We start from the raw sequence: 19,010 nt of genomic DNA on the forward strand, positions 1-19,010 counted from the left end.
TTTTATTTTTATTTTTGTCCTAACTCTAATATAATGTTGATTGTGTGAGTGAGCTTGCTTAGTACTTAAAAATTTATATATATGTACATGAAAAAAACTCTTTTGCAGTGCATGAATGCTGTGTGAGTATCCTTTCTTCTGAATGCTTGATTGTTATGTTGACTATTAAGTTATAGCAGATGGGAAATCAATAATCGATTACATGATTCCCTAATTGATGCCATGCTTTATTTAAGTGATGTGTGGAATGCGAATTTTTATGGCCTTAATGTGGGCATGATTGAAGGCATATATATGTTGCCATTGATTGAAATGTAAGATAAAGACTTGAGATGAGTGGACATAACTACATGGCATAGGATGACCATTGGCAATGGAATTTTCATTTGTTGCTTGTTTGTAAAAAAAATGTCTTAAGATCATAAAATTGTATCGCATCGACTACAATCAAAATACTTCAACCCTAGTGAATTGCACGTAATATGACTTGAAAATTTTAAAATCCAGCAAAAATTCAGCCACAGTTGTATGTTGTTTCAATGCACTGCAAGCATCTTCAAGGTTCATCTTTTACTTGGCTTTTCCCATGATATACAGTTGATTTATGATACTTAGAAGCATCTAGTTAATGACATAATGCAAAACCTTTTGCATTACTTTACATGCAGCTAACTCTACTCAAAAAATACTATAGTTTTTTAGTGCAACGCAAGAGAGCTTCTTCTTTTTCTCTTTGTTAGAAGGATTTTATGAGCGAAACTCGAACTCTTATATGGGATAAGACCCCCACAAGGCTGCGTGGCCTTTAGGCTACCCTCCACCTGCACTCATCCCACGTATACATCTGATACAAATCAAAAAATAATCTTTTAGGCAAACAAACATGATGCTGGTGTACAAAATTGATATGGGTGGTCAAGGAGGTGGCTTCTTGTTTTCCATGTTAGTCTTTGTAGAACTAAGCCATGTGTCTTACAAATGTTTTACAAATCCTCCTCACAACAACCAATTACAAAATCTTGCCATATAACATCATGATGCTTCTATCACTATCATGACATCCTTGTAGATAATAGAGATAATAACCATTTTTTGAGCTTCACTTTTTCCATAATTTCTACTGGTTCTAAACAAAAAAGATGCTAGCAAAATGGTAATGCCAATATCCGAGCAAGGTTTAAATTAACAACTATTGTAAATATTGCAACGGTTATTATGTTCATTTGCATTGCACATCAATAAATCCAAATAATATAATATTTTTTTCAAAAAAAAACTGTGCTAGTAGTTGGATTTTCTATTTTTTTCACTCCAATTAATGATGATCTTGATGAATAACAATGTTCTTTTCTTTTTTATTATTGACCATTGTTGGTAAATATTTTATCATAACATAATCTCGATCCTTCTATCCAAATAAACATGGATGAACTATAACTTTATATTGGACAACAACAATTTCATAAGAGAGCACTTACAATTTTAGTGTGGCTTTATCAAACCTTACAATCAATTTGATACATCTCATCAGTTCATCTCGTGTTCATATAATCAGCATGGCTGATCAAAACCTTTTCTTCTAGAAAATCACCAACCATTATAGACAAATTATTGGTCAATCCCACAAACTTCTTATTTACAAATGCACATGCATCTTATCCAAAAACAGTATGGTGTCAAAAACGTATTTTTCAAACAAGCACTTATGCTTGCTTTGCACACCATCAAATAGTTCTAGGTTTAACATTTTGTTGTTCCTCCAGTAAACCTAACAATTGTAGAGGATTATTAGAAAAGAAATAATGAAGCTTTACTCTGAAAATTCTGCAAAACTACAATGATCAAAATAATTACCAAACTTCTTCCCTATCCAACATGGTGCCATGCCCATCAAGGGGCTAGGTTATATCTTTCACACGAAAGAATATTTGGTCTTCTTTCATGATGTAAACCATTGGATCGTGATTTGCTCACTCTAATCTCTTTCTTCTATTTGCAGAATAGATCACAAAGTTGATGTCATGCTTTAAAAGCTATGCAAAAATGTGATTTAATGATTCGCATAGTGAAAGAAGATCAATTATTCTTTCCCGTGAAAGATGCAACTACTCTAACCCACTTATGAAAGGTACAAACTCATTTGAATTGCAGCTATCTCCTCCTGCCCTCTTAAATTGGAAATAAGCCGTGTAAACTTTTAGAGCCCCATCATTTTTTTTGTTCTCTTACAAAAAAAAATGAGGAGCGCCATACACCTTACCAAAGACTTTACCACGAATAACACTGCCACCATGAATTGCACCAATCCCTTATGCAATGAGAACAAATTTGACAAGAGGTTTGGGCCGCATAGCGGTTCTCTTTATGAGGTCGACTCTTTTTAAGTCTTCAGCCTTCACTCCTCGTTGGAGTCCAACTACCTAAACTCTCGATTTCGACAAATCTAGCCGATCCAACCTATAAGGAGAAAACTGACTCGCAATAAAGAAAAAGATTTTTGATTACGGGAGGAGGGGCGGGAGGAGGCAGAGCACCCGCTAGGCATGGATGCTGCGAGAGGGTCGTGTTATTCAGAGCGAGCATGTTCTTCGGGAGGCGAACTAAGCTGCAGATTGGGTCATCTCATTTGCTGCTTATTATTTTGGAGAATTTCTATGAACCCAACAGACTTTTTTTTCTACTTTGTGTAGTCTTCTTGCTAGTGAAGTAGTGTGAGGAGCCAATTTACCAAAAAAAAAAAAAAAAAAAAAGGAAAGAAAAAAAGAGATTTTTTAACGATGGGCCTCCAACCCCCCCTCTCTACACAAAGTCACCGGGCGCTAACCTCCCACCGCCTGCTCCGGCTTGTGTTCGTCTCTCCTTCCAACACCTCGCGCACACACACTCTCTCTCCCCGTTCAGTTTCTTGGTCGTCCTAATTTTTCAAGGATTGCGATCACCTTTTTGCTTTAGAACAGCAACAAGCTTGCTTATGGTTAAAATAAATGTCTATGAGAGCGGTTATTTGATTTACTTCTGGTCTTCATTATTCTATCTTTGATTAATTTACAATTCTAACGTGTAGTGTTTTGCCTTTATTCTGTTTGAAGAAATGCCTGGCCTTCCTTTCATATGAATGTGTATATATATATACACGCATATGCACGGAACCGTCAAGGAAACGATGTGATCTATGATTAAAATCATCATTATTTTGCTACATACCGATACTTCGAAAGTCCAAACTGAACAATGGTGTTATTGCAAATAAGCTTATGTACAAGCAAATCCAAAACTTTCAATAAGCCAGCCTGAAGGATGGAACTGAAATCAATACAAATTAGGCCTCCGTATCGACCAATTCAGCCCCAACCTAACAAAGGCTAGAAATGTTTCTCTTTTTTAATATAGTTTTTCCTAAACTACACAAAAGCCTAACATGCCACCACCGACACAGATGCCATCCACATCAATGATTTTAACTATTCGTTGCGTTCTATGTATCTTAAAGCACATGTAAACCAAGAATCAAATGGTTTGGATAGTTTTGAACCAGGGAATAAAATAGACTATTTGTCATGTTATGAAAAATTGTCCGTATAGCAGTCAGTTGACACAGTAACTGATCTCCAAAACCTCGTAGATTTTTTAAAATTATATTTTTGGGCATTTCAAGTGTGGCACAATGAATGGTGTTGATTACCAAGTTCAATGTCCTTCCATATGTTTTGTATTCCAGGGCATAGCTACATTATTATGTCCTGAAACCATGTATATAATGTGGATACACCTTATACTCACATAACGAATTGCACATCTTTCTTCAGCAGCATTAGATAAATCAGGAAATGTTAATTCACAAAAATGTTCTTTGTATATGAGTCTTTTATGCCTACCCTTCTTCCTTCTCTTAAAAATCAATTCCATCATAGTTTTTTATATATGAATCTTCTAGGCGTACCCATCTTTGTTTGCTTAAACAAGTAAACCATCACTTATCAGAAAAAAACATGTAAACCATCATAGCTTACAATTAGCTATTATATTGAGTTGTTTGCATGTTTTAAACAGTCGCAAAATGCAACCTGTGCATGTTAGAACAAAGTTAGAAGCATTGATTAGTTACTAACTTCTAATCAGTCATGATTCGCCATACCGATATCCGGTATAGGTGGCGTAACGATACTCGATACACCGAAAGGACTCCATATCATACCGACACAGTGCTAGTGTGGCACTGGCATGGGGTTCAGTACCGAGATGGCAAACTTTGTAATTAATTCCTAGTTAGTTACATCACTACTACAGGATCTTAACTTCATTATAATATCTATTATATGGGATAGAGTAAGATGGTTCTTATTCCTTTTGCATGTATCAGCAACTTCTCATAATATCTGTTCTGTCAATCGGAGCATTTTTTATAGGCAGATGACTTGAAATTTGTCTATCCAATGAACTGGAAAGGTTTTGTGTACAGGATTTGAAAGGATGTGACTCTTCAACTTGAGTTACTGAGATACTATGTTATAATTTTTTAGTGTGCATAAGCACCATATCTGGCGTACAAATTTTGCTTTGGTTTATATTAAGCATTGGGTTTGAGCTACCAAAATTTGAGGAAAAATGGTCAAATATTTAACAGTAATTGATTCAAATCTCAATTTGCTTGTTATGCACATATAAATTATATAACAACCTATTTTTGATCTTTTTGTGACATACTCGCATGTTTACTCCATGTTCGCATGCAATTCATGTACCAAACAACTGGTTCTGGAAAAATTACTGAGTTTAATTCTAAAGCTATTTTATTACCTCTCCCCTTTGCAGGTAAAATCACTTAAATCCTCTTTGTGTCTGATCAAGTTCAGAGTATTGAATTTGAATCAAATCAGGAGACTGGCTTGGTTGGATGAGTATTTCAGTCTGGTCTAGATCAGATTGAAAGTTTTATCTGATCCTTTTTGGGGCCTGACGGAGCTCATCTTCATTTTATTTACTGAATACCAGTGCTTGGATTCCACGGTGGTTTTCTCTTGAGCTACGGAATCCATTTATATGGGTTTTGCCATTGTCACAGATATTCTCCCTCAGAAGAGTTAGTCACTCTGCTTCCTTTACTTCTTCTGTGCCTATGCTTTATATCAAAATTTCCCTTCATTTATTTTGTCTAAACTTCATCATTTCTTCCTTTCTTTCATGCATTTGCTTGAATTTTCTGGAGATAAAGAGGCCTATAGCTCATGAGTGTTTGAATGTTTCATTTTAACCTTTTCCTTGCAATTATATAGTCTTTTTCTTAATTGGCTTCAAAAATCCTTGAAAATCTGGGAATATGATTGTTTCAGTTTGAGAATTGAGACTCTGTTTATGTTGTTATATGAGTAGTTAGTGTTACTCTTTTGTTCACACAAGAGAGCCCTTCTTTAATTTTTATAATAATGTTGACTTAAATTTCTTTTCCTTTTAAATTTTCCTGTCTGTATAGTGCCTCTCTGTTTTAACATGGTTTAAAAGATTTGGGCCCCCAATCTGAACCTTAAGTTTGAACCCATGGATCGAGCATGGATCCAAACTAAAACCCAAACTTTGATTGTTTGAGTATGGATCTTGCAGAATTGGATCACACCTGTTTGAACCAGGTTATCTTTAGTGAAATGAATTAGAAGTTCAGGGTCCTGCCCATATTTAGAAACAGTACAACATCTTTCTAGGCTATGCATATGCAGCCTTATATTCTCTGATGATATCCACTGGTACTCCCATATGATGCATGAGGTGTTTTATAAGGGTGGATCAAACTAAACTGGGATGGGTGGATTTTGATTTGCAGACGTTGATTCTGTTTGCCATGATGCAGAGGTTGAACAGAAATTCAAAAAAAAAAAAAAAACTGTTCGATAGTACGTAGGATCTTGTCATATAGTCTTGTGGTTATTAAAGAGCAAAATTCTGTGAGTTTGCTTTGATGGTGAATGAACATGTTTAGATTATTCATAATTCTCCTGAGAAACCAAAATGGACACCCTTTGTGTCTAGAGCTTTCAGCCTCAACTTTGATGTCAATGCAATGAAAAATTCAGATCAACTCCTACATCCAATTCTATTCTTACTTCTGCCTTTATATTCTCTTCAATAATATTATTTATTAAATATTATCCGGAATTCATTACCAATGGGAGGAATTTATGGGGGCTAGTGCTTCATCAATCTTAAGTCTCAACTTATTGGAGATGCCAGAATTCATCTAAAAAGGTGATTTCTGGTTGTTCGACAATCTTGAGATTTAGATATTTATGGATGACCCTAACTTAGGGAGGAATATCTGGCCCTTCAACTTTAAATTTTTGGTCTTTTGTTATGATACTGCATATGTTTGGTTAGACTAGGATTGTTAAAACGGAGGGCCTGTCCTCATAGAGAATAGAAGTTTGGAAGAGAAAATACATGGTTAGAGTTTCAATTTTAGGTTTGTACTGAGTATGAAAGAAATACTTAAAGGCTCATCCCAAATGTATTAAGAGAGTGCTAGGTGATATGGGACAAAAAGATTCATGTGAAATATTTCATTTTGGGATATATGTATTCCTGGGCCCATCTATTTCCATACCTCCACCAATTCAAATGTGCCTTTTCAGGTTGGATTGATGTATTTATTGTGTGAAAAGAGAGGATACATGTTTGCATGATGATTCACAGCAAGCTGCCTGAAAAGTATTCTGATGACCGTGATAGCAAATATAAGACATGATAAAACCATATCTCAATACTGTTATGCAAATTAAACATAAAAAATGTTATATTCTGCCTATGCAATCTAATTTCACATCAACTTTGGGAGTAAGTAGTTAAATCAGAATTTATTCAATGGTTTATTGTGTTGCTTCCTTGGAATAGTTAAGAGCTTTTCGAGAAATATTTGAACATGGTTGTAATCTCACTTTTGAAGTTTTTTTTTCCTCTCTCATTTTGCAGTTTGGATATTAGCCTCTTCAACATGTTAGACAGACAGCATCAAGAATTTTTGCTTGTAATACTCAGGAACCCTGTCATTCTTCTAGTACATTCAAGAAATATTATCGACATCCTCAAAATGTTGAATTCCCACCCATACTGCCAAAGAATAAAAAAAAGTCTTTCTCTATCCCAATAAAAAAGATCATACAGGCTTCTGGACAGGATAAAAAACTGGCTGAAATGGGTATAGAGAAGCCTCTTGAGCCCCCCAAAGAATGTGTTACTGGTACCTGATCTTGTTCCTGTTGCTTATGAGGTACTGGAACATTGGAAAGGGCTGATCCAAGGCCTTTCACAGCTTCTGAATGTTGTTACAGTTTATGGTTGTAGGTAAGTCACAGATAATATGGGATATGTTTATTTATTTGTCTCCTGAAGACTATGAAATCTTTTATATTTATTCCTCTCCCTATAGTCTCATTTTTTTGGGATATTTTTCAGATTAATCCTTGAAATCTTCCGTAGTTGTGTATTAGTCCATGATTTTTCTGTATTTATATTTTAATCCTTGAAATCTTGGAACTAATTGCTTATATTCTCTGAGGGTGTCAAATTCATATCTTTTGGATATTTTTGTCCCTAGCACTCACACTTAATCGATTCCTTAACCCCTCTCCTTTACTGTTGGTCCTTTAGCAGCCAAGTCGTGGTCGGGAAGAGGGCAAAGTGATTGAGAAGAGGCTGAATCTAGAGCCTCATTCAATGTTAATCTGAGCATTTTATCCTTCTATAACCCTAGTTAACCTTAACCAGGGTTTGGCCGACGAAAACTAGCAGAATGATAGAGTTATACAAATGGATAACTTTACAAGAATTTTTATATAAATATGAAAAGATAATAATTATATGTTACAGACTAATCTGCAAAATCACTTTTTCATTGAAATTTAAGAGATTGCCAAAATATACATCATTCATTCAGTAGGGTAATTTTTTGACTTTGGTTGAGAGCCCCTACAAACTCTTCATGTTGAAGTAGTTCTTTTCTCGAAGAGTATCTGTATTTTTAGATTCCTTTCTTTTATTCATATTAGATTGAACTTGATGCCTCCTGATATATTGTGAAATTAAATATGCATGGAATAGAAGAACATCCTTCTGAATGTATTTAGATATATCATAAAAATCTGATTTTCCTGTTTTTAAGTTGAAAATTATACCTTTTCGTGGATTTTTTGTTCTAAAAAATCAACTTGCTTATTTGTAACAGTTACATAATATTTATATGCATGTAATCAACAGAATTATTTCAACGAATGCATGATGCATCAGCACTTGTTGCAATTTGATGCTAAACACTATTCTCTTCACAAGATTTAGGATTAACTTAGAATAGTCAAAAGCTAGGAGACTGAGAATTATAGTTAATGTGAAAACATAAAATCCTTGAATTGTCCAACTTGGTTAGCTAATAACCTTCCTTTTTCCATAACCATTATGCACATGCACCTGGAAAGACTTGGAGTTTTATTTTTTTTTTTTACGCACTGTTAACCGATCTCAGATGATCCTTCTCAGCAAATGTTCTGCAGTCCACGTTGGTCCCATTGGCCACCGGATTCAGGACTGCAGAGGCACTGGAAGTGAGCAGTGCAGGAACCTCCACTGTTGGTTTTGAGGTTCCATCAATGATGCTCTTATCCCCATTGAATCATACCACCTGTATGTCCCCTTTGGGCGGCACATCAAGCACAAGACTCATTTCCCAGCAGTTGTAGAGCTACGCATTCAAGCAGGAGTTGATTTGCCAGAATTTCCTTCACGCCGACGAACCATGCCCATCTGAATGCTTGGGAAAAAGGTGATCCTTTTAGTGGGCAATATTCCTGGCCTAACTAAAGATTGTAAGATTCTCTGCTGAGCTCTGTAACCATGGTGGTGGTTCATTTGTCTCAGAAATCATTTCCTGTGGAGCTGGACATGGGGCTTATGACTTGCTTGTAGGTTTTCCAGTGTACATTCTACATCTGTCTTGGAAAGAAATGGTTATCCAAAGTGTTATGCAATACACATCCCTGTAAAGAATTATAGCTACTCTCTTCATGCATGGTGTCAAACAACAAGATGGGTCCTCTATGTTCATATACTTCCTAATTATCTATTGCCTCTACAATATAGTTGTGGTTTGTTCAGATACTTCCTAGTTATCTATTACCTCTACAATATAGTTGTGGTTATGGGTCTCTGTTAGTCGAGTACCTCAGTTCTTTTGTATTGACTTCTCCAGCCACCGAGATATTTGTCTAACTACTATTGGTGGCAATTTATTTCTTACATTCTTGCGATGAAGTTCAGGGAGGACATGAAGAGATATATACTTAATTACTGACTTGCTCATTTTCTCAGGAATTAACATTGCCAATTCAGTTCAGCATGGGAACAAAGTCTGGGGGGTGCGATACGTAAAGCAGGATTACGTTTAAACCTGCAAGGAAATAGAGTGAAGTCCCTTTCTAATTCTCGTGAATCAAGTCGGCACACCCGTTACCGACATTGTTATTAAGAGAAAGCGTCCTTTTCTTATTGCGTCGATCACATTCATCGAACGGCCAAGATTAATTCTATCGTCTGAAAGGCTCTGTGAGCGGGTCGGTGGCTGGGCCTTCTAAAACTTCGGAAACCTAACCCTAGCCGTGTTCGTTCCCCGCTCCCCGGCCTCTATATATATCCGTCCGGCCGTCCCCGAAATTCTCATTAAGAAATCCCATTCCCGATCTCAATCCTAAAACCCTAACCCTAGCCTTCGCCCTAGTGCTGTTCTACTTTCCGTCATCATCTCTTTCCTTCTCCTCCGATCTCCTGAGCGCTTTCGTATCTTTCCTTCTCCTCCGATCTGTTGAGCGCATTCTTCGTGGTTCTGTTCGGCGGCTAATGATGATTGATCTCAAAGATCTTAGCGGATTTCAGTGAGTCCATGCGTCGATGATCTGATTTCATGTTGTTACACACACTGAAGCCCCTCGTATTCTTCCTTCTCCAATCTTGATTTTCTTTTGTTTTTTGCCTTCAAAAGGCTGGAATCGTTGATCTTTAAAAGAGAAAAGTTGAGATTTTTCCTTGAGATCTTTCATCAAAATATAATTTTGATAAATTTCTGGCCAATTATTGAACCGATTGATATTTTTTTAATTTTTTGGGAGAAAGTTAGGGTTTTTAATTAGGTGGAAGGAAGGAGGAATGGAAGCGATGGTGAGCTTAGAATGGTGGAGCGGCCAGTGGTGTCATCTTGCCGCGAGCCTTTCCGCATTATTATAAACAGACTTATCCTTCCACTGAGCTCCAAATTCCACCTTTGAATTTCCTGTTATTTTTTCAACCTTTTGTTAATTCTTTATTTTTTTACACAATTTTTCTTAGGATATCGAATGATACGACTGTTTATATTGTTCTCATCAGTAGTCATTGAGGAGGGACAAAGTCATGCTGCTCATGCACCACTCTGATTCAATCAGTGCTGATAATTGACTTATAACCCATATCTATAGGAGCCTACTTGCGAAGATGTTTTCATCTTGTCGGTGTGGATTTAGGGTTGGGTAGGGAGTTTATAGGAGATATGGATTAGGGATTTTTTTTTTTTGGATTTTTTTTCAACATTTGCATAACTTTTTATTATTTTTTCTGTACTTATATAGTTGAGGTCCTGAGGAGTAGGTGGTGGGGTAAAAAAATAAATAAATAATTTGTTTTCATAAATATCTTTTTAAATATTAAAATTTGTATAAATATTTTCTTAAAATTGATATCTGTATTTATACTGATGGGGACATCAGCTAGGTCCCCATTTTATTTGCATATTTGTTTATTGTTATTTCTGGGTTTATTTGTGTTTAGGGATTTATTTGTGGTTTATTTTATTCTGGGCTTATTTTCATTTTAGGGCTGATTTGTGGGGAATTATTTTATGTAAGGGGTTTATTTTAACTGTTCTTATGAGGCCCTATTTAAAGGGAATTTGTAAGCTGATTAGGGTTTAATGCAGAATTAAAGAATTTCTTTCCCCACGTTTCCCTCTTCTTCTCTTCTCCTCCCTTCTCCTTCTCCTCTTCTTCTTCCTCCTTCTTCTCTCCTCTTCTCCTGCCTCCATTTAAATTTGGTCCGGCATCATTTATATAACGCTTTCCTGCTTTCCTCTTTCCTCTTTCCTCCTCGGATTAGGGGAGGAATGATCCATTCGATGAGGTTTTTTAACAAGCACTGGGGTGACAAGGTTCCTAAGACAGAATATCCATAGCATGAGATTAGATTTCTAATACATAAAATTCACTGTACACATATTTTCTCTAAGGTTTTGTAACAAGCACTGGGGTGACAAGGTTCCTAAGACAGAATATCCATAGCATGAGATTAGATTTCTAATACATAAAATTCACTGTACACAAATATTTTCTCTAACCATCTAATCACTGGCCAAATAAATTCGGATTATCCAAAGATATCATTTTTCATTGCCAATGAACTTTTTGTAGGAAAAGTGGCTTTGGATTCTGGAACTGCGATTGCCATCATTTGAGCTCTCCGCAGGGAGTAAATTATCTCTGGAAATAAACAACGAGGGAATTCACGATGAACAAAAGCCAAGACTTCAATATCTTCATTAAAGTAGTAATGCTGAGATTAATACTGTTTTAAGACATTAAGTTTAACTTTAGCTACTAAATATTTTATTTAATATGGTAAAAAAATATAAATCAGACAACATACTGATATCTTATCAGTCAATATCTTAAGATATACCAAATAAGTACTAAGATTTTACATGTAAATATTATTAGTTATATATATATATATATATATATATATAAAATAAAGAACCATCACGCAGCCCTAGCAGTCTGCCTAATTGGGTCAGTTTTATTTAAAATTTTTTACATAAATATCTTTCTAAACATTTAAATTTGCACAAATATTTTCTTAAAATTTATATTTATTTCTACATCCTTATAAAACACTGTTTTTATATAAATACTTCTAATATAACAATTCTTTTAACATCATTAATAAAAACCATAGTTATTTTAATTAAAAATAAAATAAATTTTTATTTTTTTCTGTCTCATTTGTTTTTACACATGTATCTATTAAGAATATTTTAGTCATTTTAATTTGAAACATAGCATTAGATGACATGAGTACATATATAAAAATAAGAATAAAAAATAGAATAGCAAAAGAAGTGTTTTACGATGGTATATGATGCCGGACCAAATTTAAATGGAGGCAGGAGAAGAGGAGAGGAGAAGGAGGAAGAAGAAGAGGAGAAGGAGAAGGGAGGAGAAGAGAAGAAGAGGGAAACGTGGGGAAAGAAATTCTTTAATTCTGCATTAAACCCTAATCAGCTTACAAGTTCCCTTTAAATAGGGCCTCATAAGAACAATTAAAATAAACCCCTTACATAAAATAATTCCCCACAAATAAGCCCTAAAATGAAAATAAGCCCAGAATAAAATAAACCACAAATAAATCCCTAAACACAAATAAACCCAGAAATAACAATAAGCAAATATGCAAATAAAATGGGGACCTAGCTGATGTCCCCATCAACTCCTCCCGGGTGAGAAAAACTCGACCCCGTCGAGTGTAAATCGGGGCGGCCGTCGTACTGCTCCAGAAGATCCGGGTCAAGGCGCTGCAACTCAGCTCGCGAAATCCACGACACATCTGATTCGGGTCGACCTTTCCACCGAACAAGGTAACGTTGGTAGCTTCCTCTCCTGGTAGAGATAACCTGCTCATCTAATATATGTTCTATGTGTTCTCTGCGTGCATGAAACTGGGGAGGTGGAGGCTCACTAGCAGGTGCTAGAGCAGGGTGATCAACAACAGTGGATGTATCAACAAAAGGGTCAGAAGGAATGAATGTTGATTTCTTGTATGGGACTAAATCTTCAATATTAAATGTCGCACTAATCCCATAGTCTTCAGGAAGATCTACAACATACGCATTCGAACTGATTTTCTTTAGGACTTTGAATGGTCCCGCACTACGAGATTGCAACTTTTTGAACGTCCCCGAAGGAAGTCGTTCAGGTCTAATTCTTACCATGACTGAATCACCTACATTTAATTCTTTATAACGGCGGTGCAAATCAGCAAAGGATTTATATTTTAAGTTATTAGAGTGAATAAGTTTGCTGATCTCCTGATGCAATGAATGCAGGTGTGAAGCAAATGATTGTGCAGACTCAGAGACTCTATGTTGATGTGACATGGGAATCAAGTCTATGGGCTGCCTAGGTTTATATTCATTCACCACTTCGAAAGGACTCACGCCTAAGGACCTATTGACCGAACTATTATATGCAAACTCGACGGTCGGTAACACTAAATCCCAGGTCCTAGTATAGACCGACGAAAATTTTAATTTAGTGCCAATCATGTGTCCAAGAATTTTCCTAAAGGAACTCACGAATCTAACATCTCTATCAGATATAATAGGTGTTGGAAGGTCAGGAGGTCTAACGACTTCATTGAAATAAAGTGTGGCAATTCTAGAATTGTTAGAAGTCCTAGGACATAGGAGAAAAGGAGCCATATCCGAAAAATGGTCCACAACCATAAATATGGAATCGTGCTTGATATAGGTACGAGGAAGTCCCAACACGAAGTCCATATTGACATCTTGCCATGAGATCGTGGCACTAGACATAGAATCGAAGAGGTCGTTCAACCTAGGGATGGAAAAACGATACTGAACCATAATTTTATTGGGGGTGCGGAATGTGGGTTTAGCACTGGGGCTCAAACTCTCACAAATATACCCTCGAGTGAGGAGTTTGTCAACTTTACATTTCAGTTCGGTGTGGTCGTTTGGGTTGAGCCTATGATGGGGAAGAGTTGGTACGGATGCTCCAGGAATGAGGTCAATGACGTGCTGGAGGTCACACATCGGAGGAAGTGTATCTGGAAGATCCTGAGAGAAAACAGAGTGAAACTCCTCCAACAGGGAAACTACTGCGGGTGGGTGCTCAGGATTCGACTCCACATTGATAACTCTAGCCACAAGGTTAAACACAGGTGATTGGCTGTCGATATCTTTCATTACCTCGTTCGAAGTAATGATGTGAAGTGATTTATCTTTCCGTAGGGTAGCACTCTTTTTTGTAGAGGCGGGCTCTCGGGGAGGCAAGGAGTTCAGTACAATTTTCCGACCCTGGAACATAAAGCTACACGAATTCGAACGTCCATGAAGTGTGACGTCCCTATCATATAACCAAGGTCTCCCTAAAATGACTTGACCTACGTCCATCGGAAGGCAGTCGCACCAGATCTCGTCTTTATAAGATAGGAATTGAATCGGTACAAGGCATCTTTCCGACACTGAGATGGATGTCTTATCTACCCAGGCTACCTTATATGGGTTGGGATGAGGGGTAGATTTCAGGCCGAGGCGGGAAACAACTCCAGACGCAATGGCGTTGATGCAACTCCCGCTATCAAATAGGATTTTGCATGTTTTATCATTGATCTTAAGAAACGTGTAAAATATGGAGGTTCTACGCCAATCTTGTTCGGTCTTGGTTTGAGCTAGAGTATACCGAACCACATGAAGCCTAGGATTTTGGTCATTCCGATCAGTGGGCTCATTTTGGGGTGCAGACTGGATAAACTCTAACCCGGTCTGTTCGTCTCCAAAGTCTTCTACAAAATCCTCGATGTTTGGTTCATAGACTTCTTCGACACATTCAGTCTCCTGGTTTCCTACTTCAAGTTCAGTCATTAGATAGGTCTTGGCATTACATTGGGACGCGATATGGCCAAACTTTTGGCACCTGAAACATTGGGTTTGGCTTCTAGAACGAGGATTGGGACCTAGTATGCCCTTTTCTTTATCATTTGAAGAGTTCTGGACAGGTATCGGGGATGTCCGAATCGGTGCTTGGCTAGGGCCGGGCTGGTTAGAAGGATTGGGAAGCTGCCTGGGTTGTGGGAGGTAGTTTTGATTAGGTCGGGCCCCTGGGGCCATGGGTCGAGGGTCGGTATGCCTCACTACAGGGGCTTGTAAGAAACTATCTACATCTTGAGCCAACTGGTATGCTTGGCCAAGGGTGGTAATCTCTCGGAGGATTAATTCTTTCTGAATCTCCTGGCGGAGTCCTGCCCGAAACCTAGAAAGAGTAACAGTCTCCTCTTCGATTACACCGCACCTCATGTGAAACTCTTCAAATCGTGCAATGTAATCGGCGACGGTTAAAGTCCCTTGAGTTAGTTTCTGCCACCTATCCATAAGGCGTTGTCGGTAAGAGAATGGCAGATACTTTTCATTCAGTTTTTCTTTCATATCCTCCCAGGTAGTGATACGAGGAAGCCTTTGGGTCTCACGCATATGTTCAACGTTATGCCAGTACCAGTGAGCTTGCCCAATAAGCTTCATTTTAGCAAATCGTACTTTTCTATCTTCAGTCATATCGTACCACTCAAAATAATTATCCATGGCTGCTCTCCAATCAAGGTACACGCTCGGCTCTAATTGACCAGCAAATGTGGGGGCTTCTACTCGCACAGTACGAAGTAGTCGCTCATCAAGATCGCGCTGGTGATCAGGATGATGTTGGTTCCTAGGGGGATGGGGAAAAGCTGCCGGCGGTGTGGTCAAACCAAACTCGGGGTAAGCTGCGATTGGGGATGATGGTTCCGGAGGCCTAAGGTGTTGTATTTGAGCACGGATCTCACGTTTGAATTCGTCGTGATCAGCTCGTATTGCAGCTAATTGTTCCAGAATATCTTGTATGACTCTGGGGTCCATGGTGGATGAAGGAGTCTGGGAGTCAGTGAGGAGGTACTCTCTACCACTACGGGTGGGCATACAGGAACTACTCTAGTTGGTAATATGATATGCAATACTACTAATGAACCCTAATTGTCCAAAGGTAATGCAGGACAACCTACTGATGCAACCCACTAATGCAACCTACTATGAATTCGGAAATCAGCAAATTTTTACAAAAATAACTTAAAATTAAATATTACTAATTTGCACTTTGGTTATTTCAGAATTAAGGCAAGAAATTAGTCACTATAAGAAATTAGGTTGCAAACACGTATTACAGTCATTCAAAGTCCGAAAGTAATCTGATCTATGGATGTTGAGAACTATCCTGTCGCTAAGGTGTGCTAATTTAATATTTAGATTTTAAATGGTGGATAGAATGGGTGTGGTAGTAGATGTTCTGGGTTGTGCAGTTTGACAATAAAATAAGTTTCAAGATAGGGTTGTCATGCAAGAGAACTAGAACATATTTAGATAAACAAGCCCAAAGGAGGAAGAACCTATTACCTGTGGTGGATACAGCCAATCAGAATCATGTACTCGTGGGCTGGGGCGACGGTCGGGGCGCGGTGAGTCGGCTCGTCGGATGGCGTGAATCTGGTCGAGTTACAGCAACTGGGGAACCTGCTGAACCTGTCAACTTTGGGGTATACTGTATGGTGTGGCTAGCGGGCCTGTAAATGAGGGATGCTTGTGAGTTGACCCTTGAATCAGTGGCGGGCCCTGCAGTCAGTTGGGCCGCAGGTGCAACAGTGGATCGGGCGCAGGAATGGGGCGCGATGGAGCTCGAGTGAAAGATAACACACCACCCGAGTGGAGGAGATGGGCAGCGGCAAACGGCAAGCGGAGATGGGCGTAGCGGCGGGGCAGTCGGACCGTGAGAAGGAGAGGACGGCGGAAGGAGGGCGGCGGGCAGCCTGTGGAGTCGGCCGGTGGTGAGGAAAATGGGGGCGGAAGGAGGCCGTCGGCGTCAGCTCGGGCCCCGGCGGGATGGTGGCGTCGGCTCGGGCCCCGGCGGGATGGTGGTGTCGGTTCGGGCACCGGCGGCTCGGGCGGTGGACGACGGAGGAGAAGAGGATGGAACGGATCTCGGCGGCGGCAGGAGGTGGCACGGGCGGAGGCGGCAAAGGCGGAGCGACTGGTGGTGGCGCTGCAGGCTGAGCTCGGCGACGGCGGCGAAGAGGTGGCACGACGGCGGCGAGGGGAAAGGCGGAGCGGCTGGTGGTGGCGCTGCAGGTGGAGCTCGGCGACGGCGGCGAAGAAGACGGTGAAACCCTAGGGTTTCCCTTTCGGCAGAACAGAGGTTAGTTTTTTTTTTTTTTTTTTTTTTTTTTTTTTTGGTTAACCCTTTCGGGTTCGGATTATCGGATTCGGGTTTTTAGAACGCAACCCGCTCCGATACCCGTTAACGACCGCACGTGCAATTCACGTGCACGTTTTTTTTTTTTTTTTTTTTTCTTCTCCGGAACGGGTCCGGGCTAGTGGGGCGGGCTAACGGGTCTGATACTTACCCGTTAGTCTGTTCCCAACCTCCCGACCGTTTCGGGAGGGTTTCCCGACTCTCGCTGCGGCGGCCGCGGAAAGGAGGGATGGGCGGCGGCTGCGGATCGGCCGTAGGGGACGGCGACGGAGCTCGAAGCCGCGGCTCTGTGGTCGGCGGCGACAGGTGGCGGCCGATCACGGCGGCGGGCAGCTTCTTCCCGGATCGGGTGGAGGGCGTCCGAGGCTGTCACAGGGCGGTGGTGGGCGGCGGCGACGACCGAGGGATCAAGTCAAATGGACTCGAGGGGAATCCGGCGCAGGGACTGTGGCTGTGGCTCTTTCTTCTTTTTTTTCTTTTTTTTTTGCTCTGGTGAAAACACAGACCGAGAGAGAGGGGATCGGATGTGGGTGGCTGTCGATCTGGGCCTTCACAGACTCGGCAGTGATCTCTTTTTTTTTTTTTTTTTGAACAGACTGACAGAGGAAGGGGGGGGGGGGCTGGTGAAAACCGAGAGAGAAAGGAAGAGAGGAAGATAGAGAGAGAAGGAGGGGAAACACTGGACCGTGGCTTTGGCAGCAGGGGCAAAACCAGCTTTGCTCTGATACCAAGTTGATGCCGGACCAAATTTAAATGGAGGCAGGAGAAGAGGAGAGGAGAAGGAGGAAGAAGAAGAGGAGAAGGAGAAGGGAAGAGAAGAGAAGAAGAGGGAAACGTGGGGAAAGAAATTCTTTAATTCTGCATTAAACCCTAATCAGCTTACAAGTTCCCTTTAAATAGGGCCTCATAAGAACAATTAAAATAAACCCCTTACATAAAATAATTCCCCACAAATAAGCCCTAAAATGAAAATAAGCCCAGAATAAAATAAACCACAAATAAATCCCTAAACACAAATAAACCCAGAAATAACAATAAGCAAATATGCAAATAAAATGGGGACCTAGCTGATGTCCCCATCAATAAACCTTCTTGTCTTTTAACCTACACACCTCCTTGTATCCTATATACCTTCTTATCTTTTAACCTACACGGTAGCGACACAAACCTGCTTATCTTTTAACCTACACGGTAGCGTTAATTTATTGGGTGAAATAGGTTATGTGTCTCCCTTGTTTAACACATCATAACTATACCCTTTTACAGAAATATTTTTTTCCTTAAAAAAGGCTAATGGATAACTATCAGTATATTACTGCAGATTCTTAGGGAGTATAATTGAGTCTGGAGTTGAACAAGTCTCGCCAAGCCCATAGCAGGTTAACTGAGACTCAGAGAAGACCAAACTGGCCTCTGATTGCCATGCAGGTCCCAGTATTGTGACTAATGGTTATGACCAATGCATTGAACATGGATTAACAATTAAGATTTAATTATGAATTCACTGAGGTCCGATTTAGTTTTCATATGATTTGAACCAGAGCAAACAGATCTAATCTGATCCAATAAATGTTAGTTTAAAAGTTTAAACCTAGCTTCCCAAATAGAGGGTTAACATCAAAACAGGGATCGAACATCGCCCAAATCTATCAAGTAAATAGGTTGGATCCTGGTTAGGATCGAGGTTGAATATGAAACAAGAGAAACCATGGTCTTTGGCTATTGGAGACTCCCTCTCACATTTGTCATATCCTTTAGTCTCTTTAGGGTTTGTTTATACTAATGGTTCAAATTCATTCAAATCTAATTACAAGCATCACGATCGGCCTGTAGTCAGTCTTAATGTATCTACAATGTCTTATAGTCTACATGGATTATGGG

At 39.3% G+C, this 19,010-nt stretch overlaps 1 long non-coding RNA gene and 1 other non-coding gene across 3 annotated transcripts; both read left to right on the forward strand.

Annotated features, from left to right (window-relative positions):
* Positions 1-2,257: 2,257 nt before the first annotated feature.
* LOC113462962 (uncharacterized) lies at positions 2,258-9,106 on the forward strand. Of its 2 annotated transcripts, XR_016399359.1 has the most exons (4): positions 2,258-5,080; positions 6,958-7,329; positions 8,518-8,800; positions 8,896-9,106. It is a non-coding gene; the product is annotated as an uncharacterized LOC113462962 (long non-coding RNA). The 2 variants fall into 2 exon arrangements; XR_016399358.1 differs by having other exon boundaries at positions 6,958-8,800.
* Positions 9,107-9,864: 758 nt separating this feature from the next.
* Positions 9,865-9,958, forward strand: LOC120104322 (small nucleolar RNA R11/Z151). The gene has a single exon (XR_005506767.2). It is a non-coding gene; the product is annotated as a small nucleolar RNA R11/Z151 (small nucleolar RNA).
* Positions 9,959-19,010: the final 9,052 nt, after the last annotated feature.

The sequence above is a fragment of the Phoenix dactylifera genome, chromosome 2, assembly GCF_051530095.1.
Source record: "Phoenix dactylifera cultivar Ajwa chromosome 2, Ajwa_hap1_PhDact_Kaust_v1.1, whole genome shotgun sequence".
NCBI classification, from domain to species: Eukaryota; Viridiplantae; Streptophyta; class Magnoliopsida; order Arecales; family Arecaceae; genus Phoenix; species Phoenix dactylifera.